Raw genomic sequence first — 13,064 nt, forward strand, 5'->3', positions numbered from 1 at the left:
AGATATGAAAGCTAGGAGCTAAATGGCACCTTAAACCTAGGTTATGAAATGTCTTGACGTGCTTTTTTATAACAAGAATACAAAGCTGAAAATGAATGAACTGCAACTAAAATATTAAGTTCATTTTTCACATGATCTAGTCCTTCTCCTGCCAACCCCGCTAATATTCTTAAGAGGGCCTCTTTTCTAGTCTTCAGAGAGTAGCTGGAAGTGGGGAGGTAGAAAAAGGTCCTCCTTTCCTTCCACTCTGCACGCTGAAATCTTAGGTGCAGCACTGCTCTCAGAATTCAGAAACTGCTTGCACTAATGTTCCCCGTCGCAAAATGCGCCTAGAACAACGGAAGTTTCAAACACTGCATACAAGTCGCCATCCAACCATCTTGTGGACTCCACTCTGGATTTGTGTAGGCTTTACTCCTCAGCCTTTTCTTCTCCCAACGCAGTGGGGGTTGACGATCAGAGTTTCCTTTCTCCCAGATAGGCTACCTTTCCGGGTTGACAAGCCCCATCGCTCCCCCTTCCCTCCACAGCACATGCAGAAACTGCCTTGTTGACCATTGGACCCACTATTGGTCTCATCTACTCAATCTGCTGGATCTTGCCTTCACTGAGGGTTTGAGACCCATCCAGAGAGAAGGGAATTGGCTCTGTTCTATGGGCCTGGGATGCCCTCCCAAGGACCACCTTAAACATAGGGGAAAGGTCGTAGATCAATATTAGGGCATCTGCTTTGCATGCAAAAGATCCTGGGCTCGATCCCTGGAATCTCCAGGTAGGGCTGGGAGATACTCTGCCTGAGCCCCGGAGAGCAGCTGCCAAACAGTGTAGACCAGTGGTGGCCAAACATGTCCCTCCAGCTGTTTTGGGACTACAGTTCTCATCATCCCTGACCACTGGTCCTGTTAGCTAGGGATGATGGGAGTTGTAGTCCCAAAACAGCTGGAGGCCCAAGTTTGGCCATCACTGGTGTAGACAGTAGCGAGCCAGATTGACCAATGGTCTATGTTCATATTCTGAACTCTCCCCCTATTAATATCAACAAGAGTTAGATGTGTTTAAACTTTGGCTGGATTGTGTCCCTCCTGTTTTCTTGCCACAAGCTTTTCCTGTTACTGTTTAATAAGTGTGCATCCATTACTCCACCCTCCATAGTGCTGCTTTTAATTTACTTTTGCTAAAAGCTGAGACAGTGCATAATTGTAATAAAACTAAGCTGAACGGAAGGCCTTTTATTGTGACATTTCATGCCAAGAGGAACTGCTTTAGATTAAAATATTTATGGATCTGGGAAATTTGGGCTGCGTTTCACTTTGTATCACCACATTTGTATGAATTTATTGAGGATGTAACCCGGCTGCTACTGATGCAGGGAAGGGTAAATGGAGGTCTTGAGCTGAGTCAAAGCATTGTATGTTTGGGCTGCTGTCCTTCAGATTGTTTTTCACCTCTACGGTCTGCTAGAAGCAATGGAACTGCTGCATGAGTAACAGCATGTAGGATTGTTGCCTTTGTTTAGACTGGCAAAAAGGGTCTCCAGTGCAACAGAATGCCATGTGCAACTAATAAGGCTGATGAGTTTTGGGATAAGTAGATACATATCCACAAAGCAGCTGAGTTTTGGAATGAAGCTTTCAATTTTGAGTTTCATGTTTCAAATGTTGCATTTGATTAGTGAACCTGGAAAAGCTACCAAACCAGGCCTGTGGCCCAGTATCTTATTGCCAAGGTCCTAAGCCTATGGCCACGATCCAGCTGCAGTTAGATTACATTGTGTTTACTGCTGCATAGAGGGCTGGAAATTTAATTGGTCTGGTTTGTTTAATGGCATGATTGATTGACATATGATTGTTGGGAAGTGATTGTCTATCATGGAAAGTTGAATTTTCTTATTTTATTTTTATTTGTGATATTTCACTTGCTAACTATTCATTATGAATTTTCCTTTTATTTTTGTGGCTAGTTTTTATGTCTAGTGTTTATTTTGGCATCAAAGAGGATGCCCTATTTAGTGGTTAATTGTGTTGTAGAATGTAGAATTTTTCTGGTGTTTTTTGTTTTGTTTTGTTATTTGTTTAAGATGTATTAACCTATGTTGTAAGCTGCTTAAGAGTTTTGTTTAAATATGAGCAGCCTGTAAATTACCTAAGTAAATAATAAATCAATTGGAACTTTTTTTTGGAACGGAACTTTTTTTTAAAAGAAGTTGGTCCTAATTTCTACTGGTTGCAAGTGGTCATTTTGTTTATATTGCACACTGTGTGAAGTATTGCTTTGGAATTCCACAAAATTTGAATCTGACTTTGCTAGTTGGGATTCTTGAAACCATTTGCCTGCATTCTTGCAGTTCACAATGCAGAATGCTAAAAACCCATATATATGTTCAGGCATTTCATTTTGTAACTTTTTTTGAAAAAAGCAGGTTGATAAACTTCTGTAATCCCGTGTTAAGATTGCAAATTCAGCTTCAGACCTCCATAGGAAAGCTCTGGATCACCATTACGAGACATGCAGCAATTCCAAGAGTCCATCATTAACGCCACACATCTAACAGACCAAGTAATCCAGAGTCTAAAGGTCAGCACTGGTCATATTGGTATATAATGATTAGCCAATCACCATTTCATACAATTCTTGCCCCCATCACCCAGAAAAAAACCTAGTATTGTATAAGTGACATTGTCTTGGATCCTAACTTGCCTCTTGAAGTTTCATTTTATTTTTTAATACTTAAATCAGCAGCAGAAGCAATGTTATCAGATGATAGAGAGGAAGTGGTTATACTACACCCCACCCCCAAGACATCCCTTCAAGTGGCCAGTTTAGTATACTGCCTTGTTTGTCCATTATTTCTTTTCTGTGGGCTGGTTCAGATATTGTTGCATTTGTAGGCTGCCCTATGACAAGAAGTTTTCTGGGAAGTTTACAACATAAAAAAAAAAGAGTTTACTAATTTAGTGGCTCCGATGAAAGAATTAAAATATGGCCAGTTCCTGATTTGTTGGGACACGGGTCGTGCTGTGGGTTAAACCACTGAGCCTAGGACTTGCTGATCAGAAGGTTGGCAGTTCGAATCCCCGTCATGGGGTGAGCTCCCGTTGCTCGGTTCCAGCTCCTGCCAACCTAGCAGTTCGAAAGCATGTCAAAGTGCAAGTAGATAAATAGGTACTTCTCTGACGGGAAGGTAAACAGCGTTTCCGTGCGCTGCTCTGGTTTGCAAGAAGCGGCTTAGTCATGCTGGCCACACAACCCGGAAGCTGTACGCCGGCTCCCTCGGCCAATAAAGCGAGATGAGTGCCGCAACCCCAGAGTCGGTCACGACTGGACCTAATGGTCAGGGGTCCCTTTACCTTTACTTACTGTTACCCTACAAAGGAGGGTAGAATAAAAATGCTGAGGTCAAATGCAAGGTTTGGATATAAATCCCGTAACAGCCTGAGCCTGTTTACTTGAGGAATCTTTTTACCCCGTGTATGCCCACTTTGATCTGTGGAAGTCACACTTCGCAAGTGCCAAGCAATATCCTGTTGTGAACACACCAATGTTTGAGCAGTAAAACACTTCAGGTATGCCTGCGCCTATCCAGAGTTCAGTTTCCTTGGAATGAAAGCTAACGGAGACTGTGGTGTGTTTAGAATACAGTGGTACCTTGGTTCACAAACTTAATCCGTTCCAGAAGTCCGTTCCAAAACCAAAGCGTTCCAAAACCAAGGCACGCTTTCTAGAAAATGAAAGCAATAATCAATGCACTGTACTATAAAATAAATAAGACAGTATTGTAGATGATAAAAATTAAAATATTTTTTCCCGTTACCTACACCGATGATAGTCATTGTTTGGATGGGAGGCTTTTATCCATTTCCGCAGTCACAAAAACAAATTAACCGAAAAAGCCTCAAAAACAAAAACGCAAAATAAATAGCAAAAGCGGCAAACTTAATCTGTTCTGGAAGTCCGTTTTCAGCTGCTGATTGATTGATTGTGTGACTGCGGAAATGGATAAAAGCCTCCCATCCAGACAATGACTATCATCATGCAGGTAAGGAAAAAATATATATTATTTCAGCCACTGTATATGGCACCACACAGAGAACTGAGGGGGCACAAAACTGAGAAGATCCATTTGGGGGTGCCAAATTTTGGCCTTGCAGGTCACCATATTACAAAAGATTGCCACATTCCGCTGCTGGAGGCAGTATGCTTATGAATTCCAGTTGCCAGAAACAGCAGAAAGGGAGAATGCTGGGATCCTGCTTGTGGTTTTTCTAAAGGCATCTGGTTATCTACTATGGGAACAGGATGCTGGACCAGATAGGTCACTAGTCTGATCCAAAAGGGCTATTCTTCTGCTCACACCATGGCTTTTGATTTTCATACCTTGACTTTGGATTTTTATGCATTTGTGATTATTGCACTTGCCACATATATTCTTTCTTCAGTAACAGCAATCTGAATTATTTGCAGATTTGGTGATCTGGCATGGCACTGGCCTGTTCCCAGGCAATAAATTCCTAGCCATAAATTCCCGAACAAGTGGACTTTGAAATGCATTCTAATACTTAAAAAAAAAAATGCTTCATCATCTTCACCGGGAATTTAAATATTGAAACAAAAGTTCGGGTAAACAAAAGGGCTGACTACAAACACACACATGGATAAGCTTTGACCTTGGGAAAAGAACAGAAACACAATGCCTGGGTTTCATTTCTGACTCTAATTCCCCTGATTACTTACTTATTTATTTCTTACAGTTCTTGGTTACTTTTTTTAAAACCCCCCCCCCAAAAAAAGGCTAGAAGAGACTTTAAAAACAATTAAATCTGACTATTAAGTCTTACTATCAGCATACAAATTGATTCATGCAAATTGATTGACTTAGGCAAATTGAATTGACTCATGCAAAATTGTTGAGTGCAACATCTAGCCCAGGGATAACCAATGTTGCACCCTCCAGATGTTATGAACTACAATTTTCGTTCTTGCCTACTGACCATGCTGGCTAATGGAAGTGGTAATCCAAAATGTGGATGTCACCATACTGACTACCCCTGATATAACACTACTGATAGAACTCATGTTCTTGAGCTACAATGGGTTGTATTCAATTAAGTTTTACCCAGAGCAGACACACTGAAATTAATGGATCTACTCTGAGCACTACTACCATTGAATACCACCAGCTGAACCAGAGGTGGAGGGAGAGGGCATCATCAAAGAAATGCCACTGTCTGCACCAGTGCAAGCAGCCCACCCACAGGAGCAAACAGTTGCAAGCACCATCTTCTCAACTGGGACGAGATCTGTGTGAATGAAAGGTCCTGCCCCACGCTTCAAAAGTAGAGCAGGACGGGTGTGTCAAGGAACGAAATGTTAGATACCTGCTTATAGATTTATGAATCGTGTATCCTGTGCTTTGGGCTAATGCTGAGACCATGTAATGATTTCTTGTTTCCTCAAATGGAGAGTCCAAATACTGTGGGATCCTTTCATAGAAGCATAGTCAGACCACTGGTCCATTTAGTTAAGTATTGTCTACACTGGCAGCAGTGCTTTGGTATTATACACAGAGTTCTTGCTCAGCCCTACCCTGGGACCTTGTACATGAAATATGCAATACAGATGCTGTACCACTGAGCTATGGTTTTTCCCCTCAAAAGGGGAAAGAGCTGGTAATCTTCAGAAATACAAATTATGTCTCACTCCCTTAAAGAAAATTCAAGTATACACACATGCATAATTTCCCCATGTTCTTAACAATGCAATCTTGTACCTCTCTACTCAAAATAAATTTATTGAGTTCAAGGCGGTTTCTGGGTAAAGAATCCCACTTAACTGGGAGTAAGTCCCATTGAATTCAATGGGATTTCTGAGTAGGCATGGTTAGGACTGCACCCTCATCCAGACCATGTTCACCAGCACGTGTCAGAGAGAAATGAGTAGGTGCAGAAAATATGTCTTGCAAAACATGGGACTGATTACACATGGTGATGTATTTTCAGAGGGCTTAGGTAAGTGATCCAAACAACAAAACAAAAACCCACAATTGAGCAACCCATTTCCTCTTCACATTGGACAATCTTATTGCCAGTCACCAAAGTACCTTTTTATTGTCAAGTTAAAAAAGTGATACAGGCTATGTGACGAGAACATGCTTTTGCCATGTGAACACATGCCTAGAAAACCTACATTGGTGAATGTTTGCCCAAGTCATGGCAGAACAAACATAGTGCTAGTCTTGACTGTCATTGTTATAAAGCAATTGGGTAGTGTCAGGGCTGCCTCAGGTCTCAGCTCACAAAAGACCAACGCCAAGCTCTTCTTATATACAAGGATGTTTATTGCAGTTCATTATTGGTTCCACAACCGAGGCGTGCAGCCCCGCGTCTCTTAGCCTAGACGTTTGAAGTCCCCTCTGAATCGGTCCTGCCTCTACACCAGTTTAAGAGGCTTGTGCTAGACCACCTCTTCCTGTCCTTTCTTTTCCGCAGGGTCTTTCTGCCCCCCTGGGTTCCTTCCCTCCTGCTCTCTCCTGAAGCGGATCCCTCAGATGCCTGCTCCCCCCTCCTTCGTGCTTTGGGGCCAGGCTCCTCCTCCGGGCTCTCTCCATTTCCGCGCGCCTCCACATTTGAACTTGGCGCGCGTTCGCTACCCCTGACCTTCCTTTTGACAGATACACTACTCCCTGTACTACTCTCCGCCCCTTCCGGCAGGACGTCCTGCCCCGATCTCCTTCCCCTGTCTCCTTCCTGCTCTGCTCCGTGTGTCACACTGGGAACCCCACCCTTCTCACTCCGTTCCTCCTGGGAAGCCGACCCCGATCTCCCACTCCCACTCGGGGTTTCCCTGCTGCTTCCCTGCTCCTGGCAAGTCCCCCCTGTGACCCCCCTTGGCTTGACCAGGGGCGCCCCCTTCTGGGAATCCTCCGATTCACTTGAGAGACTCATGGAAGACCTCAAGTCATTGTCATCCTCTTCCTCACTGTCCTGGGTTTCTTCCCCATCGCTCTCCATCTCCCCCCTCACCTGTGCCTCTGTCCCTGAACCCCTGACAGGTAGCAAAAAGTCTTGCCTTATAGCCAGCAATCATAGCATCTGATCTACCTACTTCTACCCAACCCAGCATTAAAATATGCTTGGCTTCTGAGCAATTGTCTGTCCCTTGTTGCAGCCGTTCCAGATGCCTAGGAGAATGCAAGAGTATGTATTTGTTATAATTATAGCCCGCTCTTCTCCCAAGCAGTTCAGAGTGGTTTACAAATGATTGCATAAGAAGAGCACCGTTGGATCAGACTAAAGGTCAATATGAACTAATGATAAAAGCCTGTTTCCCACAGTGGCCTAGGAGATGCTTCTAGAAAAGGCCACAAGGAGAGCTTCACAGCAACTGCCTTCTCTTGCTGCAGCTTCCCAGAAACTCTTTTGAAGTACAGACCCTCCCTACTCAGCTTGAGCAGCTGAACAATGCATACTGGCTTTCCTTTTACAAAATAAATTCAAAGCATCTTACAATAAAAATAAACACATTGAATGCAATAAACTGCACAAGATTACTAAGATCAGTTTCATACATCTTTCAACCACTAACCTCTTGCTAAATTTTAGGTATGGCTGAGAGCAGGATCTCTAGTCCTTCATAAGCAAGACTGGGAGGGAAGAGGTGGAGAACATCGCTGCTGGCAGAAGATAAAGAAGATGTAAACCAAAGGGTGGCTTTGGTTAAGGTGGCAAAATTTATCGTGCTGCTCTGGGTGCCAGAATCATAGAGTTGGAAGGGACCCTGGGGGTCATCTAAGCCCACCCCCTGCAATGCAGGAATATGCAGTTGACCCATATGAGCATCGAACCTGCAACCTTGGTATTATCAGCACCATGCTCTAACCAACTGATTCATATATATATAGCTAGAAGATATTATTATTATTATTAACCTCACCCATCTGGCTGGGCTTCCCCAGCCACTCTGGGTGACTTAAAAGGTAAAGGTAAAGGTACCCCTGCCCGAACGGGCCAGTCTTGACAGACTCTGGGGTTTGTGCGCCCATCTCACATCTATTGGCCGGGGGCCAGCGCTGTCCGAAGACACTTCCGGGTCACGTGGCCAGCGTGACAACGCTGCATCTGGCGAGCCAGCGCAGCACACGGAACGCCGTTTACCTTCCCGCTGGTAAGCGGTACCTATTTATCTACTTGCACCCGGGGGTGCTTTCGAACTGCTAGGTTGGCAGGCGCTGGGACCGAGCAACGGGAGCGCACCCCGCCGCGGGGATTCGAACCGCTGACCTTTCGATCGGCAAGCCCTAGGTGCTGAGGCTTTTACCCACAGCGCCACCCGCGTCCCTGGGTGACTTACAGCATATCTAAAAACATAATAAAAGCATCAAGTCCTGATACAGGGCTGCCTTCAGCTGTCTTCTAAAAGTTGTGTAATTCTTTATCTCCTTGACATCTGAAGGCAGGGCTTTCCACAGGGAGGGCACTCTTCCTGGTTCCCTGTGACTTTGCTTCTTGCAGTGAGGAAACCAGCAGAAGACCCTCCGAGGAGACAGGCAGTCCCAAACACACCCAAAGCAGCACAGAAGAATGGTAAAACAGTAATTGTGTGTGTGTGTGTGTGTGTGTGTGTGTGTGTGTGGTGTGTGTGTGTGTGTGTGTGTGTGAGAGAGAGAGAGAGAGAGAGAAGCAGCAACAGCAACACACCCAGCAAAAGCATATCTATACATAAGAGTTTTAGCCAACTTTTGTAAAGCTGGTTAAAATCTAATCATCATGAATTGTCTGAGAGAGCCAAGGTGCTATCATCAAGAAGACCCTACCACCTACACTGTATACCGGGGGTGGGCAAACTACGGCCCGGGGGCCAGATGCAGCACACTGGGCTCATAAATCTGGCCTGTGGACCCTGCTGCCCGCTCGGTCAGTCCCCGTGCTAACCCGGTGCTGTGTCTGACTTCTGCGATGCTAGCACGGCTTCGAATTGGCTGCAGGATGCTCCCACAGCCAATCTGATGTTGTGGGCACCTCTGGGCAGGCGGCGACACTGGTGCAGCTTTGGATTGGCTGAAGGAAGCTCCTGCAGCCAATCTGAAGCCACAGACGCCTCTGGGCAACACCTCTTCCCGCTGAGGCAGCCGTGTATGGCCAAGAGCCGAGCGGGAGGAAGCGGTGGTGGTGGGGAGGCTGCCTCCGCTGCCCAGGCCAGTGGCATGGGCTCTGCGCCCTGTGGACCCCTGTGTGAATGGCGGCGGTGGGGGGATCATTTCAGGAGAGGGGGGGTCTGGCCCTCCACAAGGTCTGAGGGACAGTGGACTGGCCCCTTCCTGACCCCTTTCTGACCCCAGCTATATACTCACCAAGTAGGTGCAGGATTTGGAGCATCCAGAAGATTTCCTGTAAGCAAGTAAAAGGAAGAGGAGGGATGCAGAATGTCCCACCCCATCTCTCTTTGACATATTCCTTCACTCAACTGTCGGAGGTTGATGAATTTCTAGGAGGAAAAGGTTTGGAGATGAAAGAGTATAGGGAGGTGATTCGTGGAGTATAGGGAGGAGAGTTTCATTCCTTTTGCTATTACAACACACAGATCTGCAGCAAAAAAATCCTTCTAATTCTGAAACTCAGGGGTGTGTGTAGATGGTTAGGTATCCAGAAGCAGATAGCTCACAGACAAGGAATGGAATGAAGAAGAAGAAGAAGAGTTTGGATTTGATATCCCGCCTTTCACTCCCTTTCAAGGAGTCTCAAAGCGGCTAACATTCTCCTTTCCCTTCCTCCCCCACAACAAACACTCTGTGAGGTGAGTGGGGCTGAGAGACTTCAAAGAAGTGTGACTGGCCCAAGGTCACCCAGCAGCTGCATGTGGAGGAGTGGAGACGCGAACCCAGTTCCCCAGATTACGAGTCTACCGCTCTTAACCACTACACCACACTGAAGGTGGAATGGAATGAAGTGTCCTGGTGGAGGGCATGGCTGGCTGAATAAGACACCCAATTGCAGCAGTCCATTCTGCAACATTTTGTTGCAAGCCCCTCTTCTCAGGTCAAATTGTAATGCCTTCAGTTTTAGCCCTAAAAATACCATCCAACATGATTAAGGAGGAATAAGGTACACACCCTGTTTTGCACTCTTTGAAAGAAAAGGCATGCTCACACAAAGCTTCAAAAGAAAGTTCCAAAATTTTAGTATTTGCACATAACTTGCAAATAAAACTACATGGTAATGTTGCTGGGGATTTAGAGGGCCACCTCCAGCATGCAATCTTTTATTGATTTTCCTTTTCTGTATTTTTGGTATTCCAGGTCAGTTTGTTCTGTGCTACTGACTGACTGTCAGGCTGCCTAACACCCTCCCAAACAGGTCTGGCTACTTTTCCAGCTTTACTTCCGACCTTTGCTCTGCTTCCAGGGCTTGAGTTCTCTGAATCTGAACATTTCTTTCCTCTTCCAGTGTTGTAATGTCGCTATCTTTCCAAAAAGGCCAGAAGTTGAGTCATACATTGTACTGTACAAGAATAACTTCTTCTTTCCTTTGGAGGTGGGGGGAAATGAAGCCTTATCCAAGAAAGATAAAATAGCTCCTGTTGTTTTGCAAAATAAGCAGCATATTCCTCATTTGTCCTAAAGAGAGTTCAGCCAAATGCTTAGCCAACTGAGGTTAGCTCAGTGTTTTCTTGCAGCTTTGCTGAGAGTGGAGACAATTCTGTACGACTTAGTTTTAAGGGCCTTGGAGGGGCAGGGATAGATAGCCAGGATTGTTCTTCACACATATGTGAAGTTCATGTATGACACACCTGGGCATCTAAATTCTATATCCAAAGAAGTGAGAATCAGGAGATTGCTGGCACTGGGGTAGATTTCATGTTATTGTAACAAAATAAGAACAGGAATTTATATCTGCACATAATGCTTTCATAAGCTTTTGTAGGATATTTATAGATTTACAAATATTTTCTATTATTCGCATCCGTCTGTCTTGGAAGACAATGGAGGAGCGCACCTTTGGGGGATGAAATTGATTATTTATTGGTATTTATCATACAAATACTGTGTAGAAGTATTTATAGGGTCTTATATAGTGGAGAATATATAGGGTTCTATCTAATCCTAATCCTATACAGAGTAAACACATTGAAATTAATGAACCTTAGCCATGTCTACAGTTGGTCTGTTCTGTGGAAGACTAGCAGTGGGTCCCACATTATGCATTTACATGTTGTTGTTTTTAGAGAGTGTTTCCAGTACAGTGGTATCTCGGGTTAATTCGTTCCCGAGTTCTGTTCTTAACCTGAAACTGTTCTTAACCTGAAGCACCACTTTAGCTAATGGGGCCTCCCACTGCTGCCGCGCCGCCGGAGCACGATTTCTGTTCTCATCCTGAAGCAAAGTTATTAACCTGAGGTAATATTTCTGGGTTAGCGGAGTCTGTAACCTGAAGCGTATGTAACCTGAAGCGTATGTAACCCAAGGTACCACTGTATATATTTCAGGCATATCTAAAATCCAATTGAATACATCACTGTATATTTAAATAGCAGCTGGAGGAGAAGTGGGTAGAACAGCTGTGATTGGAGGGGAAGGGCCATAGCTCAGTGGTGGAGCATCTTCTTCGGATGCAGAAATTTCCAAGTTCAATCACTGGCACTTCCAGGAGGGACTGGAAGAATGTCCTGCCTACCCTGGAGACCTGCTGCCAATAAGTGTGCACAGTACTGAGCTAGATGAGTCCGTAGTCTGACTTGGTAGAAGGTCGCTTCTTATGCCCTATCTGCCATCCTTGGGACCCCCTGGGAAATTTACCAGACCTACTTGTAGCCTGGAGCTGGGTGTGTGCCGGGTGGAGGATTGAGGGAGAGGCTAAGGTGATGCCATCAGTTTCCAGGAACCCTCCTCTTTTTGGGATAGTCTGTAAGTTTGTAAGAACCAGGGTCAATGGGCAGAGTCTTGGGTGAGAGCCAGGAGGCGGAGAAGGGACAGTGAAAGAAAGAGAAGGAACCGATATTGGTTTATATTTATCAGTAATTGGTTTTCATTCAGCATTTGTGCATTTAACTGTATTTTTGTAACATTTGTTAAGCCATCTGTTGTTGCTTTAGTTTTCTGTACAATGCTTATATATTATGTGGTAAGAAAGGGTCTAAATAACTTAATAATATGAAAATTATAAAAATATAGCATGGGGAATTCATGGGTGATGACTACCATGGGTCGTCCACACCATCTTGTTTTGCTGAAAGACTTTCTGAATAAGATCAGAACAACTACATCCAAAACTAATACTTCTACCAGTAATTATCTGCTATTACTACCACCAATATTACTTCAACTACTGCGATCCAGCATCCTCTGAGTTCCAGGAAACGCCAGGCAAGATATTTTAACAAGTTGTGCTGAAATGCAAATCATGGCAGGTTTATGATTCAGGTTGTGTTTTCTTTAGTAGGGTGTTGCTGAGTTGAAATAGAGAAAAATAAGGGCAGACCAGCAGCTGTTAAATATCAAAACCTATACGTTTTAGAGGCCAAATAACCCACAAAGTTCAGCCTTAACAGCTTGTTATTATGTGACTGATTATTCATCGGCTCGACAAATCATTTATTGATCTCCCTCCCCCACCCTGTTCTTTTACTCCTCTGATGTTATCAAGTTCTAAAGAATAATTACTGGCATAATCGTTACCCAAGTTGTTATGAGGATTGTAAGGCCTTTGAGTTAATGCATGGCATATGTCCGCGGCATTCAGCTAATTCACATATCTGTCTGCACTATTAATAGAGAAGGTTACATGCCGATTATCTAGGGTTCAGTCGGCCTGCTTAGGGTACAATAGCTGCAGTGTTCACGTACTTGATGAGCAACATTCCACACCGACATTATAAGCAGCTGGTCTACATAAGATCCGAGTTTTAATACTTAGGCATTGATCTTCCCAACCTGGGCTGTGATCTTGATTGGATCACCTCCATCTCCTGCACCGCCCAAGTCTATAAATAATGACTCACAGGTAGCATTACCAAATTCAGTGGGATTTACCCTTTGGTAATCATGCATAGAATTGTAGCTAGAAATTGCATAT

The 13,064-nt window shown here is 44.4% G+C and overlaps 1 long non-coding RNA gene across 2 annotated transcripts in view; it reads left to right on the plus strand.

Moving 5' to 3' along the window:
* The first annotated feature begins 8,515 nt into the window (after positions 1-8,515).
* Positions 8,516-13,064, plus strand: part of LOC309534456 — a 48,882-nt gene continuing 44,333 nt past the window's right edge. Inside the window, exons 1-2 of one of the 2 annotated variants that reach the window (XR_014220743.1) lie at positions 8,516-8,579; positions 10,292-10,349. This is a non-coding gene — a long non-coding RNA (uncharacterized lncRNA). Of the gene's footprint in view, positions 8,580-10,291; positions 10,350-13,064 lie in introns of those variants that run through there. The other variant, XR_014220744.1, reaches the window with a different exon arrangement.

This window comes from Podarcis vaucheri, assembly GCF_965113315.1.
Source record: "Podarcis vaucheri genome assembly, chromosome: 6".
In the NCBI taxonomy this organism is placed as follows: Eukaryota; Metazoa; Chordata; class Lepidosauria; order Squamata; family Lacertidae; genus Podarcis; species Podarcis vaucheri.